The following is a 24,303-nucleotide window of genomic DNA, read 5'->3' as shown; positions in this document are numbered from 1 at the left end:
AGAACTTCCTATGGGACATGACGTTGCCTCGCATCAAAGCCTTTCTGTCTCGGCTTCCTTCCTTCAATGCATGAGATTGCCTCTTGGCTTACCTTTCTGTCTTCTCTTTTTTATGCTTTTTGGAGGTTTTACTTCTTTTGGCTCCTAAACCGTATGTGCTTTTCCACATTTTCTTAGCTTGACCATAAGCTCCTTAAGACTAAGAGTCTATCTTCTGTTTCCTTAGCAATAGACTTGCTAAGGACGCATTTCTATCTTTGAGAAAGATTAAAAAGGAGCAAGTATAATCATTACCATCGACCCCTGGGCCAGTCGCCAAGTGTAGAGGCATTACGTGTTGCTAAACTTCCCCATAATTAAGGCAAGGTGAAGGTTTTATGCAACATCAAGGCTGGACTGTGACTATTTGGTACTCTTATGCTGGCCTAGATTCTTTGAGTCTTATATCCAGGTGTATGAGTCATTACAAATCGCTTCCTCCATATTTTCTAAGATAGAGTGCCGTTGATTCAGTATTTGGCAGGGAAAGATTTACCCTCAGGAAGCTGGACTTTCCAGAATGCTGGTGGGAGATCCCAACCGGATCAGCTTGGAGGGTGAGGCATAATTGGAGGAATGTAAACTCAGAGAGTAAATTAATATTTGGCTTGGACAACAGATATAAAAGCCCATACATCATAAATACTTTGGAAATATAGTACAAGAGCAGAAAGGGACTTCCCATAAATTAAAATATTGACTTATGCACCATACTATAGAAAGAGATTTTGCTTTTCTCTCTTCTTTTTCCTACTCCCTTTCCTCCCTAGTCCCACTTGATAGATGAAGAAAGATTTAGACTAGAATACAGGAAAGTTTATATAACAATGGGGATTCTTGTCCAGATCCATCTACCCTCCAACTGTATAGGCAACTGGACCCAAACCCATTTAAATAAGTCTGTTCTTCAAGAGTGCATTCTCAAATAGCAGTCACCGGGGTTTTCATTCTAGTTACTCCTGCGAGTTGGCTCGGGAGCTTTCTCTGTGCAGTTACACTCTGCTTCCAGATCTCCTGCCTTTGGCCTTGCTGCTGGGGAGCTCTGGATCTCTCCAAAAGAGCTAACTGTGTTCCAAAGTTTGCACAAACAGCTCTGAGAATTTTTCAGGGTGAATTTTATAGCAAAGCAGTGAGGCATACGTAAATACCCTATTTGAGAAATGGGTGCCCATTTTCATAAAGTCAGTGTGAATTCTCGGCTCTTGCTAATTTAGCAATTAGAAATAAATGGGTTCCTAAACATTAAACCATAGAAAAATACAAGAACTCTGCTGATTTCTTTGCTAGAGTAAAACATATCTAAAATAATTATTCTCTGGGTTGAATTTCAAGTCAAAATTTCATTATATCCAGTTTTATAGGAATTTTTTTTTTTTGGCTTATTTAACTCCACCTTTAGGATAAACCAGATTTCATGCATCTGAATTGTGTGATGTTTAAAAAATGTACAGTTAGAAAAAGGTCTGTGAGAGGCTGCCAGAAATCTGCCAGATCTGTCATTTAGGTCTCCTGGCCCCTTCCTAAGGCCTCTCTACCCTCCTAGGGCTCCAGACTAGAGCAAATTCAGGTCACCCCTTGAGCCCTCATGCTCTGCATTTTCAACCCCTACTTCTGGACTCACTAGTCTTTCTAGACTATCATCTACAGGCCTTTCTATTTGATTTCCTTCCAAGGTTACTCACCTTCTTAATCCCTGGGGGGAAGCGATTAGACCTTGTTGAAGCTTGTTTTCTAAGGGTGTGGACCGACCCGGCAGCAGACAAAAGGAGAGCCGGAGCCATCTCCCTTTGATCTGTCTGCGCTTCTGCTATAGCTCTAAATGATGACCAGGACACGGACGTTATCTATTCCTAAAGTTGTTGGGGGAACGATACATCTGTATAGGCACAGGGTAGGCTGCTGCGACAATCAGGGCTCAGTAATTGTAGCGATGATTCTCCTAATTATTAGGAATTGCTATGATTCGACCCTTCCTTTGCTTTCTATCACATATAGCACTATTAAATTTAAATCTCAATTTCGTTCTCCTGCTTCTGCCACCCACTCCCTGTCATGGGCCTCTCACCGCAGATGCGGGCATCAGCTGATTTTTGACTCTCAGGACCATCCGTGGGGTTTGCCTCTGAGCAGCCAGAGACTGGCTGAATTGGAGAGTGAAACCCCACCCGAGCTGCGGGGTCTATCAGAAAGCTGGATAATGAAAATATTTCTCTCAGGGCTAGGTTTGGCAAAAACCCTCTGCTTAAATTAAAAACACCGTGAAGTTTGGGCCTTATAAATTGACAGTGTGCTTTGAAATAAGGAGATGTTAACAGGACAAAGAATGTGCCAGACTTAGGATACGCACATGACTGAACTTATTTCAAGTCAGCTTTATTTCAGCTTTTGTTGTTGTTGTTGTTGTTATTTTTAAAGATGAAAACAGAAAAAAGCCCCCAAAACCACCCCGAGCCCTGGGGGTAGTGCCCTTTCCCAGGACCCCATATTCCTCGTCATTTTTCTGGCACTTCTTCAGTGAGCACATCTCAAACCAGATGTGCCAAACCACTCAGTGCCTTCAACCCCAGCGTTTTCCTGTCCCACCTCAGTTTCCTGGAGATAGCGCGCGTGTTAGCACCAGGACCATTGACCACATTTGTTTGCTGCTTTCTGACTTTATGAACTTCTGAAACCACCAAACCATCCCTGAAGGGTCACTAGTCAAGGCGCAAACCCTGTAGCAAGGGCAAGTTGGGAGACACATCTGTGGTGGATCTCGGTCCTGCAATGGCCTGGGGCCACAGGTTGCCTTCCAGCCTCCCACAGAGTCTACCTGAAAGCCCGGGAGCACTCCACAGGGAGGGAGGAACAGTCAGGCCTGAGAGGCTTCTCCTAGGCACTGGCCTTCCTCCTTTGCTGAGAATGTGGCCCCTGCTCCCTTGGAGCCTTGAGATGCAGAGAGCCGCACCCACTAGGGCCTCCGTAGGCATTCCTGGACCTTGGGTAGGTGGAGATGTCACTTGAGTCCTGAATCCATAGGGCAACTAAATACCATTTGCGACTCTCTTTCTAATAAGGCCACCTGGGCCCCTTCCTGCTACCTACCAGCAATATATCCTTTCAAAGGCAATGTGAGATGAGAGTGCAGGAACAAGTTTCCAACTCGAGAGATGACGTGGTATCTAAAACAAACCAAGTGAAAAGCAAAAGCAGAACCAGGCCTGTAACTACAGACAGCAGACTGGTGGTGGCAGGGCGTGGGGTGGGGGGGAGGGGATGGACAAAATGGGTGAAAGGGAGTAGGAGGTACAGGCTTCTAGTTACAGAATGTCTAGGGTACCCAGATGAAAGGCACACCATAAGGCACACAGCCAATGGTGTTGTAATGGCGTCTGCCTGGTGACCGATGGGAGCTACCCTTGTGGAGAAGTTGGGTCACTGTGTTGTACACTTGAAACTAATGTCATACCGTGGGCAACCTCTACATCAATAACAAGAGAAAGATGATGGGGGTGGCATTTGTGATGAAACTCTCTGTTTGGGGATCTCAGGAACAAGGCTGAAGGTCCAGTCAGACCTGACCTCATCTTAAACCTGTGCCATAGTGAATCCCAATAGTTTACCAAGATCAAACACAAATCCTTTGCTCACTAAGTTCCTGAGGGGTAAACCAGCTGTGTTTATTTGTTTAATCAACAAAGGCTTATTAGGCAGGAGCTCTGTCAGGCAAGGATAGAGAAAGCCACAGAGATAATAAGCCATTGTCTCTGCCTGAAAAAGGAATTCAGGTAAATCGATCACAACAATCTGATAGCATGGAGGGCTTGCGAAATGCTGAAGAAAGCTGAGGTGTAGAAACACTCTCTGCAGAGAAGGCAGAAGTCAAGGAAGACCCTATCCAAAGTCCAACTTCACTTAACTAGCGTGACAAATCACTGATTTTCTGGGTTCTCAAGGGACACCCAGGTACATGTTGGGATCCATATTCACATAAGCCTTGGCTGCTCATGTACATTTGGGTCATGCAGTGTCTCTCATACCTTACGGTGTGTTGAAGGCCCCTGGGAAGCAATAAAAATGAGATTCCTTAGCTCCCACTCCAAGAATTTCTGTTGATGTTGGTTTGAAGCCGAACCTGAGAAACCTGGTTAATTTTTTAAAATTTATTTTTAATTTTTTTAAAGATTTTTTAAATTTATTTGACAGACAGAGATCACAGGTAGGCAGAGAGGCAGGCAGAGAGAGAGGAGGAAGCAGGCTTCCCGCTGAGCAGAGAGCCGGATGCAGGGCTCAATCCCAACACCCTGGGATCATGACCTGAGCTGAAGGCAGAGGCTTTAACCCACTGAGCCACCCAGGAGCCCCACCTGGTTAATTTCTATTAACAAACTTTTCAGTTGATTCTGTGGAAAGTAGTTCTCAGGCTGCACTTTGAGTAATGCTGTCAGAGCCCTGAATTTCATGCTCGCCTCCACTAAGGACGGGTCTCTGACTTTCACCCATTCAATCCCGGTAGCAAGAAAGTAAGTATTTAACTGTTTACTGTAGTTGTTTGCCTCTATGTTGAGACCCAGGGAAAATATAATGGGAATCAGAGGTGTTTGATCTACACACGAATGGGTGTGGATAGGGGAGGGCTTCCGCACCCCAGCTAAGCATTTTCTCTCTGTGGAGAAAACGGCCAACTACAGTCCTCACAGGCCCCAGCCCTCCTGTGGTGGCGCAGCGGAGAACCTCTGAAGAAAGCGTGCCAAGAGAGGCTATGTGAAGTGTTTCTATAATGAAGTACTGTCTTTCCCCGAGGCACGGGGATGTATAAGGCAAAAGGATACGTTCTCAGGCTATAAGGAAGCTCTTTGATGAAGGAAGTGACACTGGATGTTCTCTTATACTTTCACCTGTGAATCTGAACTGAGAAAAATGCTAATGCGAATTAAAAAACAGAGTGGAATTTAGACTTGGCTGGGCGTCTTCTGTGTTCTTCCTATCCCTCCTTCCTCCCCCATTCCCTCCCTTTCTTAAAACAAAAACAAAAACGACTTTTTTTTACTATAGAAAATATAAAAGCAATTTATTAAAAAAAATAAATCAGAAAGATTTAAAGGTAAAATCCTTTGGAAAATACAACTTGTAGAACTTTTCCAGAATTACGTTGGAGAAAACTTCCCTCTGCACAAGGTCTCCTTCTGAATAATAATAATACTAACATAGATTTTCATTCATTTTTAGTTATGTTACTTGTTTTCCATGATGTGAGTAAACCGAGTTTATAGTTCAAGTAAGAGGGAAGTAATACATCCCCATAATATAGCAACTTTGTATTTTAGGAGAGTCTTTATCCTTCAGGGAAATGGGTGTATTTTGTACTAAATCCAAAGGGCTGTTTGTCAAAATACAGAAATTTTAAAAACTTAAAGGGATAAAGTTGATCATTATAAAAGGAAGTTAATCGTTATGTTTGAGGTAGGTGAAACCAAAATAAGTATGTCAGGGATGACTAGTTCAGAGTAGATGATTTTCAAGAAGAAGCCCTGTCTTTACTGTTATGGATTGAAGTGTGTCCTGCAAAAGATGTTGAGATCCTAACCACCAATACCTGTGAATTTGACCTTCTTTGTAAGTAGATTCTAACAGATGATCAAATTAAGATGAAGTTATTAGGGTGGTCCTGATTCCAGAATGACTGGTGTCTTTATAAAAAGTGGGGGCGGTTTGAGCACAGAGAGAGACACACACACAGGGAGAATGCCATGTGACAAAGGAGGCCGAGATTGGAGTGATAGGTGTTAGGCCGAGGAAAGGCCTCGTCTGCCAGCAAATCACCAGAAGCCAAGGAGTGAGGCATGGAAGAGATTTCCCCCTCATTCGGCCCTCAGAAGGAACCAAACCGTCGACACCTCAATTTGAAATTCTAGCCTCTAACACTATGACACAATAAATTTCTGTTGTTTAAGCCAGCGAGTGTATGGCATTTTGTTACGACAGCTCTAGGAAATGAATACATTTACCTAGACACAAAATCTTCTTTCTCAAGGTCCAGGATTGCTGATTGACCAATCGGAGTGGGTTGAGCTATACCAGAATGTGGGGGGAAAGGGATAGGTGCACACTGGTGTGTGAGGAGCCTTGGGGAGGAGGTCCAGGGTACCACAAGGCTGTTAGGCTCCACGGCTTTGCTACAAGGCCTCACAAATCTTGACTCCACCTTGCTGGATTTAGACCAGTTTCTGTTTTGTGCTGAGGCTGCTCTTCTCTGTGGGTGATCAGATCCTTGATTATCCCACCAGGACTAGGATTTTAACATTACCTTTCTCAGCTCATCTTCCATAAAGAGCCTCACAGCCTATACTGGCAAGTTCCTAGGTTGAGCAGTCAGATTTTTACTTTGGGTTTCTAATTTTAGCTTTGTGACACAAAAGCCATGTGATATTAGCAGGTCACTTCATATCTCTGAACAGGTTTTCCATTTGTGATGTGGGTACAGGAATATGAGATTTGTCACAGTATCCCTATAGGAGCATAAAAGAGTTTTGTACACGGTCTGCATTTTCCCAAGTGTGTTTCTATTGTTTCAGAACCTGGTGTGTGTGTGTGTGTGTGTGTGTGTGTGTGTGCACGCATGCACGCCTGAGCCAAGACAATCATTGCTTCTGGAAAAAAAAAATATAGCACAAAACTCACAGATTCTCAGAGGACAACCACTTAACATTTGCATTCAAAATAGTAACAAATGAATGTCAAACTAAATCTGCAAAGTCTTACTAATTGATAATCTCTAAGGAAAATGGTACACACACACACAGGGAAATTAGAAGAAATGTAACAGGCAAACAAAGATCTAAATTCCTGCTTAGAGATGATAAATGTTTCCCCAGACAATTTCTACATCCCAAGGGAGGCTGGTATCTGGAAAAACACATTGCTGACGTAATGAGAACCTTGCCCAGAGGAAGCACCTTCTGCTGAGGGAGATAGAGGCCTCTGGACACAGACAGGGATTCTTGGCTGTGAGGCTCCAGCCTGTCTTTCTCATCGCCCCAGTCTTCCACTTATGAACTGATGATCCTGCTTCTTTCTCTACGATGTTATGTTGGAATACTTGAAAGTGAATTCAAGTTTGTGAAATTATATGAGAAGTTATGGAAACAAAGGAACTAAAAGACAACAATAGATTTTGAGGGTTAATTTTTCTTTCTCCTCTCAACCACGAGGATGCTTGTGGTAATCACCCGTCGGGCGTATCCCAGCCAGCAGGGCTCTTCATCTCCGTCTTATATGAACCATGTGTGTTTCATCGATTTGCATCCGTCTGCCCAAACACTTACTGAACAGAGCAGCGGAAGATCACACGGTGTAGAGATGGAACCAAACACAGGGGCTTGATGGGAAAACTTTCCAGAGCAGCAGGCTGTGGGCAGAATTGCACACCCAGAGAAAGTCAAGAGCATATGCAGGGTTTTCCATGTGCATTTCTGACTTGGGAAATCTTCAGGGTGAGGTAATCCAATTCCCCAGCAGCCTTCTTCCCTGACGTTGCCCAGGCTCATGCCCACTATAGGCACTTTGGCTCAATTATTTGTGGATACACTGGTGAAACTCCAACCGACCTTAATTTAGAGCAATGAAATATTCAGATTGAGGACAGGCAGATGATGAATATTTAGTTGGCGGGATCTTGTGAGATAAAAGAGGTTGTCTTTTTAATCTCTGGGATGTCAGCATATGTGGAGAGGAAGGTGTGTGACAGCTCAGCTGAGCGAGGCTTTGTACCCAAGTGCCCAAGTGCAAATGTTTGTTTGGGCATTGGACCCCTTCCCTGACCATTAGGCCCTAATATCCGGACTGGTTTCCCCATCCTCCTTTTGACCCAGGTACTTGTAAAGGAACTCAGGAGGGGGCAGTTTCTTTTCTCTTCCCTAGGCCAAGCCACCTCCAAACACAAGGTTTCACATGCAAGGTTGAACTCATGTACTAAACAAAAGTCAAGCCCAAGACCTAAGCTGCTGTTCGGTCACAAATAAATGTCCTGTTAAACGTGGGTCTTCACTAACAATTTCCATCTGGTAACACTCCCAGCCACGTGTCTGACCACGGGTCAGAGGTGACAAGAAGGCAGCCGGTTCACTGAAGGCTTTGTTTGCATTGGCCGGTAATTAGAGACAGAAGACACTGCTCATTGGTGGCCCGAGGGCTCCTCGGGCATTTGCGAATCCCTCCCTGAGGCAAAAATGAGAGTGGGAGTTGGATCGATGGTGTGTAGAAGCATTCCAGACCTGAATCTAAGTATTGTTTCTGAGGACCTCTGCACGTAGGCCCAGCGAGACAAGGCAAAATCAGCTGGCAAGGCAGAGCAGACAGGAGGAGCGGAGGAGAGTTTGCTGAGAGTGCGCAACGTATGGACCTTTGACCAGCAAGTGTCTGTTAGCATTGCCACCACAGTGATTCACATATGTGTGGCCAGACCGGAGGGTGTGGGTGCGGGTGGACTGCTTTACCAATGAATGAGCTCCCCAGCAGTTCCTGAATTCCTGTGGCTGGTCACTTCCAGTGTTTTCATTCATAGGTTAGGCTTGGGCCAAGACAGAAAAGGGCCCTCTTGAGGTCATGCTGTCAGCACCACAGCTCTCACCAACTGTCCTCTTCCATTTCTTTCCTCTTCAAATGCACTGGAACCTTCCTCTGCTGTTTGCAGAGAATTAAACTTTCCTTCCTTGTGGAAAACACTTGTTGCAAAATATGTGAGCATAGGAAAGGCAGCCATTGAGTCTAGGTGGACAGGACAGGATTTTACGAGAACATGTCAGTTCTCCTTGGCATATGTCACCACTTCCCAACCCCCTCTGTGCAGAAATGCTATCTGATTCTTGCAATCCACTTTCTAGTCAAAATCATCCCCAGTGGGGGTGCCTGGGTGGCTCAGTGGGTTAAAGCCTCTGCCTTTGGCTCGGGTCATGATCCCAGGGTCCTGGGTTCGAGCCCTACATCAGGCTCTCTGCTCCATGGGGAGCCTGCTTTCTCCTCTCTCTGTCTGCCTCTCTGCCTACTTGTGATCTCTGCCTGTCAAATAAATAAATAAATAAAATCTTTTAAAAAAATCATCCCAAACGAAATGAGACAATTGGCCTTAATTCCCCCCTCATAAGGGAAGGGGCACCCATTTGCTGCCTTGTACTCTTGCCTTTTCCTAATTGTCTTCTAGGCATTCCCAGTGAGGATCAATCATCTCTCTCTCTCTCTGTTTTCTTGCTTCTAATTTAACTTCAAAGCCTTACCCCCTATCACATCTTATCCAGCTCTTTGCAAATTCCACCTGCTTCCCCTAAAAAACTCAATTAATATACCTCTCAATCCGGAGCTTGGAAAACCAAGCCTCAGTTGTCACAAAAAATAACATCTCTGCAGACAGATTTAGTGGCTGGATTTTTAAAATGATATTCTGGAGAATAGCGGCTACAGCAAAACAAGTTTCTCTTTGCTGGTAAAGTCACGAGCCTATGGCAATAGCTAAAGATACAGCTGTTGGGAATGGGATCATGATAATTATAATTGTTACCATTTGTTGAGCTATCACTAAGTGCCAGGAATCATTCTGAGTACTGGATTAAAAATATCTCATGTTTATAGCAGCAATGTCCACAATAGCCAAAATATGGAAAGAACCCAGATGTCCATCGACAGATGAATGGATAAAGGCGATGTGAGATTACACACACACACACACACACACACACACACACGCATGCACACGCATGCGCATGCACATGGGAATACTATGCAGCCATCAAAATGAATGAAATTTTTGACATTTGCAATGACATAGATGAAACTAGATGGTATTATGCTGTGATGACTTATTTCTAAGTCAGTCAGAGAGAAACAAATACCATATGATTTCACTCATATGTAGAATTAAAGACACAAAATAGATAAACATAGGGGAAAAGAAGGAAAAAAAAAACAAGATAAAAAGAGAGAGAGAAACAAACCATAAGAGATGCTGAACTCTTGGAAACAAAGAGAAGGTGCTGGAGGGGAGATGGGGGAATGCGGTATTTAGGTGATGGGCATTAAAGAGGTCACCTGATACAATGAGCACTGGGTGTTGTATGCAGCTGATGAATCACTAAATTCTACCCCTGAAACTAATAATATACTATATGTTAACTAAATTATATTGTATAAAGAAATTAAAAAAAAAAACAAAAGGAATTAGAATGGCAAAAAAAAAAAAAAAAGCCACCTCATGTAATCTCACAACTAAATGCAGAAGTCACAATTACTATCCTTATTTTCAGATAAGGGAAATATGCTTTTTTTTTTTTTTTTCTGATTCCTCAAACTAGAAAATTAAAACCCAGATGGAAGAATTTAAAAGGAAATTTAAAAAAGAAAAAGAAAACCTTTGCTCATAGTGAAAATGGCTATTTCTGATTTGGGGTTATATGACCAGAAATATTTGATTCTCTTGTTTGGCAGCAATTATCTACAAGATTCTACTTAGTAAAATGTGGAAGAATGGCAGATGTTTACAGATGTCCTTTAACGGGCATGAAGGGTTCTTACTAGGAGACCCCAGGATTGTGAGGAATAGTGTTTCACCCAAAGCTGAACACAGCTTCCCTCTGCTTATCCGCACCCAGATCTTTCTGGGGGAAAGAACACTTGCACAGAGCTGGGAGACGTCCCTCGACATTTTGTATACAGGTTCCTGGTCAGATTAGCTGTGACCACACTGTCCTCTAACTGACCAGAGTAACCAGACAGGAGCTATAAAGCCAGATGCCAGAGTGAAGTGACCTTCTCAGTTGACACAACGCATGGGAAGGAACTCTTTGGTTTTAATACACCTTTAGCAGTGTTAACTCCTAAAAGATAAGGACGTCTGTGCCCCCACAGATCAAGTAACTAGTAAGGGCCAAGTAAGGGTTTATCAAATAAATGAAAGCCACACACCAAGTTTATGCCAAGTTGGGAAAACTCTGGAATGTTCAGACTGGATTATACCACATTTGGTAAGCACTTGTAGAGGAGGTGTTAAGCTGAGGTCTTCAGAGGGTCTGTGAACCCTCTGAAATTATGTGCAAAACATCATGTCCACTTTTGGGAATTTTGGTGAGGGTCTTTAGCATTCACCAAATTCTTAAGAAAGTTCTTAAGCCAAATTACTGAAGAATTACTGCTTTGCGGTTTAAAAAGCAATCACACCTCATTATTTTATTTTATTATACAACAATGCTATGTGAAAGACATCATCACAATCCCTACTTTACAGAAGGAGAAAATGTGAAATTGAGAAAAACGGCACAGGTATTATATAAAAAAGTGTTCTCACTGCAGATGTCTGTTCTTGCAACTTGCTGTGTGAGTGCCTGTGTGCCCTTGGGTATGGAGAGGAAGAAACAACAGTGAAATGTTAAAGTAGATTCAACATTCCTGGTTGGATGCTGGCTTTCCTTCCAACTCAAGAGTCAAAGGATGGGACCATGTCTCCTCACCACCCCCCCCACCTCCCACCTGTGCTTCCATTCCAAGGAACTGCCTGATAGAAGCCGGCTCTGGTTTTTAGCTCAAGCCCTGATGCATTGCCCAACCCAGCAGAATAGTTTAAGAACCAGAGAAGAAATGTAACACCATTTACTTTTGAGCTTAATTTCTTTATCTATATAATGGAGTTAAAAATACCACTTACTCTGAACCCGAATACACTTCTCTCTCCTTCTACCGGCAGCTGAAAGCCTAAGTGACTTCTGGATCGATCCTCTTTCCTGGATGCTTCCTACTGCCTGACGTCTGCGACTCGTTTCCTCATCTGCAAACTGAACGAGGTAATTTGGTCGGTGACTTTTAGCTCTAAAGTGCTTTATCGATGATACTGGTGCGGAAGAAGCGAGTAGGGCATGGGCAAGAGAAAATACAAAAGCAAAAGAACATCCTCTTGGTTAGGGGTCCTGGAATCATCATCTCCCTCCACTGGTGTCTGGGTTCCTCCTTTTCCTTCTCAAGGCACCTTGAGCGGCGACATCACTACTTTCTCCCACATCTTCAGGAAATCCTGCAAGCCACACCTAGGCACTTCAAACACGGATGCTGGTGGAGGCAGCCAAGGGCAGAGGGTGCTTCAGGTCTCCTGGTTCCCCCCACCCTCCTGCTGGAAGAATGACAGGTCACATGGGGGAATTCTAACACTCCTGGGAAGTGGTTTTCATACCAACAAAAGGCAACTCGGAAGGAAACACACTGACAAGTTCCCCTGGGGCACTGCGGAGGACTGGCTGGATGACCTGGGTAGGTCTTTCAACTCTCAGAATGGGTGATTCTGTGATTCTTCTCCATGACTAGATCACCCAGGGATTAACACAGTCTACCTCAGCAAGGAGAAATGGAAGACAGAGTCTGACTCATGAAAAGTAAGGGGGATTAAGTCCCAGTCTGAGTCAGTGGACCTCATGTCTTGCATTTGGGGATCAGAGCTACACTGTTGCACAACTCTAGGGGGTGCTCATTCTATTGTCAAAGGCTCCCCTTGGAGCATAGTTTAACCCGTGACCCCCTGACACAAAGCGACGCCACGGCCCTGTTTGTGATGCCTTAAGGTCCTTCATTTCATCACAGACTTTCATAGCCTCTGGAGGTTGAAATCTCACTGTCTGGGGAGTACTTTCATCATAGCTCCCTTACAAGACCTGGCAAACTCCCACATCTCCATGCATATGTTGGAACAAAAATGTGATTGATAAAGAAAAGAGGCTAAATGGGGGTCGGGGTGATGAGTGGTTTATACATCCAGACAGTAAACCAAGTTTAACACAAGAGACAGAAAAATGTCCTGTGCCCTTTTACCTGTACTCTGACAAGACAGCACTTCCTCCATTGACAGAGGGGTTGTGACCCAATAAACTCCTTGTAAGTTGAAAATATCCTAAGTCGACAGGATATGTGATACACCTAACCTACAGAACATCACAGCTTAGCTGAGTCTACCTGATATATGCTCGCTCCACATCACCTAACACCAGCCTATTTTATAAGAGAGTGTTGAATAGCTCATGTCATTTAATGAATTATACCGGAAGTGAAAAACAGAATGGTTGTAAGTGTAGGGGTTGTTGACCCTCGTCATCGGGCCGCCGCCCGGGTGGCTCATCATTGCCTAGCATCACGGGAGACCATTGTATGGCATATCACTAGTCCGAGAAAAGATCCCAGTATTGCCAATGTGAAGTACGGTTTCTTTCTTTCTTTCTTTTTAAGATTTTTTTTTATTTATTTGACAGAGACAGAGAGAGAGAGAGAGCACAAGGAGGCAGACTGGCAGGCAGAGGAAGAGGGAGGAAGCAGGATCCCCGTGGAGCAAGGAGCCCAATGTGGGACTTGATCCCAGAACTCTGGGATCATGACCTGAGCCGAAGGTAGAAGCCTAATCGACTGAGCCACCCAGCCTCCCCTGAAGTATGCTTTCTACTGAATGCATATTGCTTTGGCACCATGGTACAGTTGGAAAATCCTAAGTCAAACCTCTGTTTTTTGTTTGTTTATTTGTTTTGGTAAGAATCTTAGGTGTTGGAATTAGTTTAGTCAGTTGTATCAAGCAGGGTGGTCGTAAGTGGCTTAATCCGTTGATGGATTTCTTTATTCATGTGACCAGTTTACCACCTAATAACTCCCATTCCCCAGCTGCTAACCCAGGGTCAGGTGCTTCCCAAACAGCATGTCACTGGATCTTCCCAGCAACCATAGGAGGTAAGTATTACTGTCTATTTTATAAGAAGAAAACTGGATCTCAAAGAGGTTCATAACTTGCCCAAGGTTACTCAACGCAAGTAGCTGGGTTAAGGATCAAACTCACAGCTACCTGATTCCGAAGCTGCCCCCTTACCAGGATACCAACCTGGTCCCTTCCTCTCTATGATGCCATTATGTTTTTCTTGAGCAAATGTAGCCAGAACTGCTCCCTGACTTGCCCTATGGTAGAACTAGTAATAATAACAAGAGCAATGCCTTACTATGTGCCAGGAACTTTCATGAACACCCTCTAATGTCTTAAATATTAGTAAAGTCTTCCAGGGTAGGGATCGAGCCCCATTTCTGGATGAGGAGCAAAGACATGGAGAGGTTGTGAAACTGGCAGCAAAGTTACTAGGCTAGTCGGTTAGGGGCGGAGCTGGGAATCAAAGCCAGACAGCCGGGCTCTGGAGGCTGTGCAGTCTGTCGCTCGGCTGCGGGAGCAGCTTGTCAGAGGGGCAGACACTCCGTGGAAACCCACTGCCCTGTTCAGATTTGTCCAGACTCACATTAGACGCAGTTTGTGGAAGGTTTACACTCTAGTAGGGAAAAATACTAGTAAGTCAAGGAATCGGGCCTCTAACCCTTGCTTTCTGTTGCTTGGTTGTCCAACACACCCCGTTTCAGGCAGGGTCATCAAGCTAAGGGCAGCCATGCTTTCTTGTCATTCGTTGGGGGCCCCTGTGGGCAAGCTGGGAATCACACTACTTTGTGGGAGGGGAGCGGGACAAGAGGACAAGTCACAGAGCCACAGGTCCTGAAGGGCAGGTAGACTTAGTTTTCCCATTTTTCTTCTCACTTCTTAATTGCTGCTCTGCATTTTCAGAAAAGGGAAGTTAATTCTTTGGAATTCCTAGGAACTGGAGGGTTTTGAGCCTGTAATGTTTATGAATCTGCTGAGAACACTGGGAAATGAGGCTTCTTTTTGCGTATGAAGTCATAGTTTAACCCAAACCAAAAAAATAAAAAGCCTGAGAGAGTCTACGGGGATCAGAGCTGGGTATTGTGTTACAGAAATTTTCCATTTCAGACACAAACTACATACAGCAGCATGTGGGCCAAAAACGGCAGAGCGAGACTCCAGGGGGAGCTGAAGTAATAATACCCCGTCCTTTAATCCTGATGAGTATAGCCAGGTTCTCGGGGAGGGCTGTCCGGAAGGTCTGGATCAGGTCACACTTATATATCTGGGTTTTAGAATGATGCTAATAGCTTCATCGTGGGGTATTAACTTCGGAGAGCTCTTTAGGATGTCCCGGGGCAAGATACTTAGCCTCTTAGTGCCTCAGTTTCCAATATCTGAAGATGAGACAGAGGCCTCAAAATTTGTTGAATGTAGTAAAAGTGTTATACACACAGACTATATCATAATGGTGGGGGATAAGGCTAGTTATATTATTAAACAGCATCTAATTAGCTAGCATTTACCCAAGCTTTACTGCACATGAGCCCCTGTGCTAACGATTTCTAAACACTATCTCATTTCATCCTTCCAAGCTGTTGAGATCCGTGGTATCATTTCCCCATTTTATGAGCGAGGAGACTGCGGTTTAGAAATGCTAAGTGACTGAACAAGTTCATAACCTTGGAGCGGGGGTAGACAGGGGTCTCAAATCTAAGTCCACTGTGGCACCCGTGAACCGACACCTTCTCCTGTCTCCCCAAGGACAGGCAACCTTGGCCCACACTGCTCTGCTCCTGGGCTGAATCTTGTAAGAAGTCTCTAGGTATCCCCCAGAAGAGGGGGCATCACTTGTTTGGTAAGATATGTTCCTTTGGCCTCTCCTTCCAGCTTTTAGCAGTGGCCCTTTCAGCTTACCATGACAGTACCTATTTTTAAGAACTGTTGCCTCTGGTTTTCCAGGTAGATAGGCTGGTCTTGGTCCCATGGGCTCGATTCTGAAACGGGTGTCACCTAGAGCCCAGGTTCTTACAGGTCGATATCCTTGACCAGCCTCATCACCACCACCAGGAAACGCAGGCAACGAGAGTCTCTGCCCTCTCCCCACCCCCACCCCACCCCACCCCACGCCCCGGACCCACTGAATCAGAAACTCTGAAGATGGAGCTCAGCGATCCGTATTTTAAGAAGCCTTGAGCTGATTCTGAGCAGCCAGAGTTTGAGAATCACGGGCCTCAGGGGCAGATAAAGGAGAGAGTTAAATCAGGAATAGAGGTCTATGATTCTTAACAGCTGCTGGTGACTCATTCTCCCCAGTCATTCCCTTCTGGGTTTCTGTCCTTTTTAGGATGAAGGATTTGCTCGCAATCCCATCTTGTGTGATAAATTTCATCAACAGTGTCCATTCCTTTCTCAGTCGACGTGCGTGAGGCGACTCTGAGCCTTCTCCACTCCCGCGCGTGTGCGTCGCCCACTTCTGTTTTTGGAACCACTTGCTCAATTTCCAGTCGGGGAGATTAGCTTCAAGTTACTCTTCATGTCAGAAGAGAAAAGTAAGTTTGACTAAATCTGCAGTTCTAGGTTGAATTGAAGAACTCCAGAACTGGGGTTAGTGCTCCGAAAGGGCTTTTAAAAGGTTGAACACTTCCACACAAGAGCCAAGCGGTGCCCTGTCCCTCTCTCTCCTGCCTGCCCTGCCTGAAATTCAGGACACAGAGTGAAGCTGAAAATGGGGGAAATCATTGCTTCAGTTTTCAAATGTAAGCTCTGACTCGAGCTTTGTCTGCCTCTTGCGCTCACGGGGCCCATTTGCCCCTCAGTGGGAAAACTCAAACTGAATGCACATTGCAGAACAACAAAATAGAAAAAATCTTCTTCCCTCCAGTTGCTTCTCCAGAGACCAGTGTCAAATGGGTCTGCAGTCCACCACAAATCTGCCTTTTAATAACCACGTAAGCCTAACTTTCAATAAAAATTATTCCAAGTTTGCGAATTGGTTACAAAAGCCTTTCTTGTCATCTGAGATGCTGCCCTTCCTGATTGAAAAATAGTAGGAAATTTTATTCAGCTCTGCCAGAAAATGGAAACCGTGGTTATGGATGTGACCTGTGTTTAGCATCTTTGCGGGGGACATGTCCCTTTATCTCAACAGAGATTCACTAACATGACATTCTGGTTTGAGGGGGGGTCTCTGGGGCCCAGCTTCCATCTCTAAATATGGTAAAATGAGCATGAAAATGTGGTTTCTGTTGCCAGAAGCTATTTTTGAGTTTCAAAGGAGTTCTCAGTACTTTGTGCGGCTAAGCCAGTCTGACTCTAATTCACTGTGGACTTAAACTGAAGAACATAGGCCACGAACAGGGGCTAGTCACATGCAAATGAAGTACAGGCTGCATGATGGGTATTAAACCCCAACCTGGCAGACGGGGAGCCCCTGCCTAATGATCTTTCCTGAGATGCTGTTGCAGAAATGTGGCTGCAGCCCAAATTCAATGGGAGAAAAGGACAATACTGGGCCTTCACGTGGTCTTCTTTTTCTGACACATACTTCATGTTCTCTGCCTCAAAGACCTTTGCCTCTCAGATTGCATGGTGTCGCTATTATGAAACAAAAATAAATATTTTGACTACAACATAAAATTTTGACTAAAAATGTTGGAAAGAGATGAGCCTGAGTTCAAAATTTGACTTCTCTCTCTCTCTCTCTCTTTTTTTAAAGATTTTATTTATTTATTTGAGAGAGAGTGAGAGCAAGAGAGATCAGAGAGGGAGAGGCAGAGGGAGAAGTAGGCTCCCCGCTGAGCAGAGAGCCCGATTTGGGGCTCAGTCCCAGGACCCTGGGATCATGACCTGAGCCAAAGGCAGAAGCTTAACCAACTGAGTCCCCCAAGCACCCCTAAAATCTGACTTATCTCTTAATAGCTATCTGCTTTTGGGTAGGTTACTTAACCTCTCTGAGACTTGGGTTGGGTTCCTGTCTTATAAGTTGGAGAAAAATGATAACCATTGGGTTGCTATGAAGACTTATTTGAATAATGTCCAATGCTGGCATATAGTAGGTGTTACTATTATTTATTTTGTCATCTTAAACTCCACTGGTATAAACAATAAATTTACATGCTAAAACAAAAATTCCCTATTGCCTGGGTACATACATATGGGAGATAAATATATATAGATGTGGACACATAAATAATTGAAAAATTTTATATATATAAATAAGATTTAATATGTATAAATAAGATTTTATATATAAAATATAAAATAAAACTATACATATTATGTTATATTATAAAGTATATGAATAAACTATATCTTTATATAATTTGTTATATATAATATATAATTTTATTTAATATATATATATATAATTACATTTTCACACTAATCAGCTCGAGAAACAGTAATCTTTCTTTTCTCCTTTCTTTCCTTAAACTTCACTGTGAACACTACTTTCATCCTGGCATCCTGGGTGATACCGATAGGCTCCAGGTAACTGGGGCCCCACCCTCACAGGACCCGTTAGCAAAGTATGACTTGTTGCCTCTGTCTGTCCCAAGCATAGTGGAGTCATGATTTCATCATGGTTGACTCACCCTTCCTATGGATTTGGTCCTGTGAGAAATGTCAAGGCATGCATTTTTCAGGCTATGCCCACAGCAAAAAAAAAATACACTTGGAATATTTTGTTTGAAAAGAATTTAGTGACAATTTGATGTCCTAGTAGATTCTGATTCTGGTATTTTAAAAAATATATATGTAAATATACTCAAAAACTCAAGAAATAAGCGATTAATGTCAAAACATTTTTATTTCGACTTGTTTTGTAAGTCAACTTTTGATTAAAGTGACTCACAAATTCAATATTAAAAAAGTGGAGAGAGGCACCTGAGTAGCTCAGTTAGTAAAGCGTCCAACTCTTGGTTTCCGCTCAGGTCAGGACCTCTGGATTGCGCCCTCTGTTGGGCTCCATGCTGATCGTGGAGTCAGTTTGAGATTCTTTCTCCCCTTTCCCTCTACCCCTCCCCACTCTCCCTCAAACAAACAAACAAATAAATTCTTTTTTTAAAAGCTGAAGTCTGTATGAAAAGAGAATTTTAGAATGTATTAGGATACAAGTACAAGCATTTCTTTTGTTTAAAAAAAAAAAAAAGGAAAACACACACACATACACACCCTGAGGTTTGGAAAATGCCCCTGGCGGACAAAGGCAGAGAAACGGAGCATGCGTGATAGGAGCTGGCAGAAAAAGCATTAGGTCATCTGCTCCTTCCTGCCACAGTGAGATTATCCCCCAGATGGCAGTTTATGTTTCTGTGGTTTGCTGAGGGCTTGGGCTACTTTTAAGTAATTTTCTTCAAGGTCTTTGAAGCCAGCTTAAAATTATTTGGTGAACTCTTCATTCTATCACATGCTTTAGCAAAATCTACCACAATCTAGTAAGCATTTGGATATGTTCTCTGTGACGCAGCCTGGAGTCTCCTCTTCCTAAATTTCAACACTCTACTTCAAATCTCTTTACTTCCCTGGTGTTTAAATTTTTCCCAGGTACTGAGTGTTTTCACTCAGTCTTGTTACACAACCCACTAGAGTCTCCTTAAGGTGCATGCCTGTGTCTCCAACAGAGACTTTACAAACGAATTGAATGTAAGGTGGTAATAAGTAGGTCGCCATTAAGGGTTACAACCTGTTTTGTTCTTTGCTTCCTTTTCTTTATTTTATTCTTATCTTTTTTTAGAGAGAGAGGGAGAGTGGGGGCCAGAGGGAGAGGGAGAAGGGAGACAGAGAAACTCAAGTAGGCTTCACACTCCGTGCAAAGCCGACACAGGGCTCGATCTCACAACCTGAGATCCTAACCTGAGCTGAAATCAAGAATCAGACGCTCAACCTAAAGAGCCACCCATACATCCCTCTTTGCTTCATTTTTAATTCAGCCAGGACCAGGTATTTCTTAAGGGTCAGTTACAAGAAAGACACTAGGCCATAGCTCTTCTAGACCTTGCACACATTTTCTCTCCCTGCTCTGTGTGAAGGTAATTACACACACACACACACACACACACACACACACACACACACACATCTTTGGCCCATCTGGTTGGTTTTGGTTTTGTTTTTCACATTTAGTACTTGTGTAATGTTTTGTTTTCCAAGCTCACTAAGTTGACTTAGAAGAATTTTTCTCAAACTTCTGGTTGAAAATAATCACGTGGGGGCAAAAATGCAGTTTCTTGGGGCTTCTAAGTCAGTTGCAGGTTCTTTAAAATTAAATAAAAGAAGGTTCACATAATCCTTGGCATATATGTTCAATAGGGCTAAGGAAGACACCATATATTATTTATTTATTTGTTTGTTTGTTTTATTTTAAAAATTTTGTTTTATTTTAACTTATTTCTTGCAGGTTTCTCATCTGATTCTTGTCAGTAGATAAATTTAGGGACCACTGGAGGAGGAGATGATCTCCTGGGTCACTTTCAACTTTAACACAGCACACTTCACATGATCCTGATGACTTTTCGCAGTCGTCTTCGTTGATCAATAACATAGACTGCCTTCTTCAACCTTTGGCCCCAAAGTGCTCTTAGGCCACCTGAGATTCCATAGCAGATATCGTATCTTCAGTAGTGACTTATTTGCTAACTCACAGAATTTCTTCAATGCCTCAAACTTCTACCTAACTCTTTATTTTTATTTAGGGTTTTGAAATTTGTCATCATGACTACTGAGACCACTCTGTAAGTGGTCTTACAGTCTTAAGGGTCTACTGAGACTACTCTGGGGGAGAGTCCACATTTTATGTATTTCTGTTTATCTTCATTTGTGTTCACACAGAGTTTTGCTCTCAGATAAGGAGGTTTTGTCCCTGATTTAATTTTCTCTTTAAATATGAGTATTTTGCTCCATGGGTAAAGAATATGTCATTTCATTACATACACCAAGAGGCATACGATTTAGGAACCCTAGTTTTCTCCTCACTGGGGCAGCTGTTGGGTACTCATATAACCTCCTAATCCTTTATAAAAACTTAATCGGACAGCTGTCTTGATAATATGCAGTTTCAATAACAGCCTCTGTTGAGGAAAATAATATCCCATTGTAGTAAGTCTCACAGATTAATGATGTCTCTACAAAGAAATGTTGAATGGACAGGAGTTCCTTAAACTGGGAATCGAGCTGAACGCTGAAAAAAAATCACCTTTAAAAATTTCTGTGTAAGATGGAATTATATTCTTTGGTTTTAGCAACTGCTGGTATTTTTGTTATATGAGTGGTTTAATTAGGCTGTTTCTGTGTAGTGGAACAGCCCTTTAAAGTACTTTTAACAAGGATACTATTGTTAAGGAAAAACAGCTCTTTCATCGGAGCTATTAAAATTATAGGGAGAAAAATGAAAAATCACCCCTGGCAGCATATTTTTGAGTTCAGCTGTGACTTCTCCAGCCTAATCACCAAAAAACTCTGCGAGGCACTCCTTGTTTACACAGCAGTTTGATCTGGATTCTTGTAAAATTAACATAGGTTGGCAAATTAAATCGAACACCACCACCCTCCAGGACATAAAATGTAAAGGAGATTAAAACAAATATGGGGAATGTTCCTAATTACTCAGCGTAAACTCAGATCCAGTGAAACAAAAATCTTGCTTGTGAATATAATTGGGTGCAGAGTATCAACCCATAGTTAATGTTAATTACTTTTTATATGTACCTACACCGTTTTTCAAATACACCACTAAAATAGATGTCTTTGTTTCCCCACCGATTTTTTTTTTTTTTAATCAGAATTTACTAGAGACATCTACTTCAAGTTAAGCAGGTCAGTGGTTTTGCACTATCACAGTTTAAAATCTCCCCCCAAGAACTCACGAAATAAGCATCTTACATTGTTGGTGGTTAATTACATTAGGAAATACAGTCTCTTTGAACTTATCCTCAAAAGGGATTTTTCTTGTACATGAAAAAGACTCACAGGTAATCTGAAACTTACGTCCCAATGGAATTTGACAGGAAATACTCCTCAGCCTTCTCCAAGTTTATTTAGAAGTTCAAATAAAAAGACTCCAAAATTTTAAATGAGAAACTCATGTTTGAATCCTGACTTCGAAAGAAAAGGAAATAGATATCACGTAAATGTAATTACTCTAACACCAACATTGTTTTGCAAACCGCTCAATGTAACAGAGGAAGTGAAGTGAGCATGAAGAGAGACGCGGCTGTTCTGGTAGGGCCTCACAAACTCACCAAGCAAAGTGGGCTTTTCTCATTTTGCCTACCCTGACTTCCTGTTCCAGGGAATTCCAATAAAGAGACCCAAGCCCGGAGGGCCTGATGTTTCCTCCCGCAGTTCCCTGGCAGTTCAGGCCACCAGCCGCATCTGCCGGACTCTTTGAGCTTGGCTGAGGAATGCAGATGTGCGGAAGGCCTTCCGAGATGATGGCCAGTGCCCCTGAGTCGGGGAGCGTCCAGCTGTGGCCGGTGGAGCCGTCGCTGGTGGGCGTGACAGCCTCTTGGACTGTTCTGTGATGCCATCTTGGCTCTGTCTTATCATCCACATTTCCTCCTGTGCCGCTCTCCAGCCATCCTACCCATTCTGCCAACTATGCAACAGCCTTCTAATAAATTCCTTTCCTGCTTAGAGCAGAATTAGCTTCTGCCTGTGGAAACAAGGACCCTGACTGCAAGGTTAATTCCAGCAATTTAGGACCAGAAACTCCAGTATATCTGTGTGCCCCCAGGTTAGTGAGCTTATGGTTATTGATGTTATTTAGATAAACTCTTCCTCACTCCAGATTAGACTTGAAATAACACAGAAAGGCACAAGCCAACAAGATTAGAAAAAAAAGAAGAAGAAAGAAAGAAAAGAGAAGGAAAAATAAGGGTGCTGGTGTACGAGCCAAGCTACTCATGTAGTAGTCTATCATGAGAAATGGAACTTGTAGGCAGTTAAGAGCCTGGGTCCTCACATTCTCTTCCTGGCCTGAGACCCTTTCTGGGAAAGCGGAAACAGTCAGAGGCTTCCACGGGGAGGGCGAGGAATATGGGATTTACGCAGAGGAAAGGGGGCTGTCTTCAGGGGCGGGCCACAAACCACAGTCCCTCAGCTCCTCTCTCCTGGCCTGGCTGGGTGGATGAGTTCCTGCTTTTGGCCTCTGCAGTGTCTTTTAAGTCTCTTCTTTTTAAAATGAAAATGTATTTGGAAGAGATATTTCAGTAAGTCATTTACTTCAGTGAAGGGTTTCCCAGACATCATGTACTCTCTTTACAATCTGGCCATATTCAAATACTATCTGTTCTATTTCTTTTTTTCCTAAGTACCTTGAAAACTTTTGTTCTAAATAATACATGTGAATGTAAAAGCTTGTTATGCTATATATTTTTTAATCCTCATGGCAATAACCCATAGAATTAAAATGATTATACATCATCTTGCCTTCTGTAGAAAGTTTATCAAGTGAACTAAGATTCCATCCTTTTTTAAAAGATCGTGCATGGAAGTTAAAATTTTGAAATCCTTACCTTACCTACCAAAAATGTCCATATTTTACTTTAACCTTGCATTCATAGTTTGACTGGGTGTAGAATTTGGGGTTGAAATCATGTCCTCTCAGATTTTGAAGGCATCTCCCCAACATCTTCGAGCACCATCGGGAGATGTTTTGAGAGGTCAGAAGCCAGTTTCATTCATAACCCTTGTAGGCTCCTTTTCTTCCTCTCTGAACATTATTTTATTATTTTAATCTTTGGCATTCTAAAGTATCACAGGTTATTTAGTTGCTTTGGGTTTTTTTGTTAGTTTGTTTCACTGGGTTTTTTTGTTTTTTGTTTTTTTAATTCATTTTGCTATACATGAATTCTTTTAATCTAAGCAGTGTGACTTCTGAGCGCTAAGATTCTACTTTTGGATATTTTTTTCCTCCTTCAATTTTTCTGTGATGTTTCTGGGACACCTATTAGTTAGATACTTACTGGATTGGGTCTCAGTGTTTGGCGCCTGAATCAGTCAGGGTTTGATCAGGAAAACAAAAGCCTTTCTGTGTGTTTTCAGTAGGAAATGTTTTAATACACGAACAAATATTGGAAAGTCCGGAAGAGGAAAAGTTTCTTGAATGTCACTGACTAGCCCAGTGTGCAATCCCAGGGATGTTCCCCTTGTCGTTGCTTCAGAAACCTCATAGGCAACTTCTGCCTGTGCATCTGCCAGCCACCGCTCTGGAAAATGATGCTTCCACTGTTCTACCTTCCAAATTACACATAACCCCTGCAGGCCCTAACCTGAAACGGTTGGGGTGGGATGGGGGGTTGGGGAGAGGATAGTCTGGGAAATGCAGGTCCTGCTTCTTTGTGATGCAGAGAAGTCCTTAGCTGGGGAGCAGATACGCCAAGGTGACAGAGACAGTCCTGTACAGTGACCCTGCCTCTGCGCATATCCTAAATTCACCACAGACTAGCTGTGACCTGGGGAAAAGTTTCTAATTGCTTCAGGACTTCATCTCTCTCACTGTAAAGAGAGGGCATATTACTACCCACCTCACAGATTTTCAGGGAGGACTGATTGAAATAATGCACACATTGGGTACAAATCAGAGCCTAGCACATAGTCAA

At 43.0% G+C, this 24,303-nt stretch overlaps 1 protein-coding gene across 24 annotated transcripts in view; it reads right to left on the bottom strand.

Annotated features, from left to right (window-relative positions):
* Positions 1-24,303, bottom strand: part of PHLDB2 (pleckstrin homology like domain family B member 2) — a 227,344-nt gene that overhangs the window by 190,306 nt on the left and 12,735 nt on the right. For 21 of the 24 annotated variants that reach the window (XM_045088355.1, XM_013060879.2, XM_045088342.1 and 18 more), the window contains exon 2: positions 11,708-11,834. The exons of the other annotated variants lie outside the window; for them this stretch is intronic. The gene's annotated coding sequence lies outside the window, so the exon portion shown is untranslated. The remainder of the gene's footprint in view (positions 1-11,707; positions 11,835-24,303) is intronic. 24 annotated transcript variants of the gene reach the window in all.

The sequence above is a fragment of the Mustela putorius genome, unplaced genomic scaffold, assembly GCF_011764305.1.
Source record: "Mustela putorius furo isolate JIRA1106 unplaced genomic scaffold, ASM1176430v1.1 tig00003834_pilon_pilon_pilon, whole genome shotgun sequence".
NCBI classification, from domain to species: Eukaryota; Metazoa; Chordata; class Mammalia; order Carnivora; family Mustelidae; genus Mustela; species Mustela putorius.
This window is presented reverse-complemented; position numbering and strand designations above follow the sequence as displayed.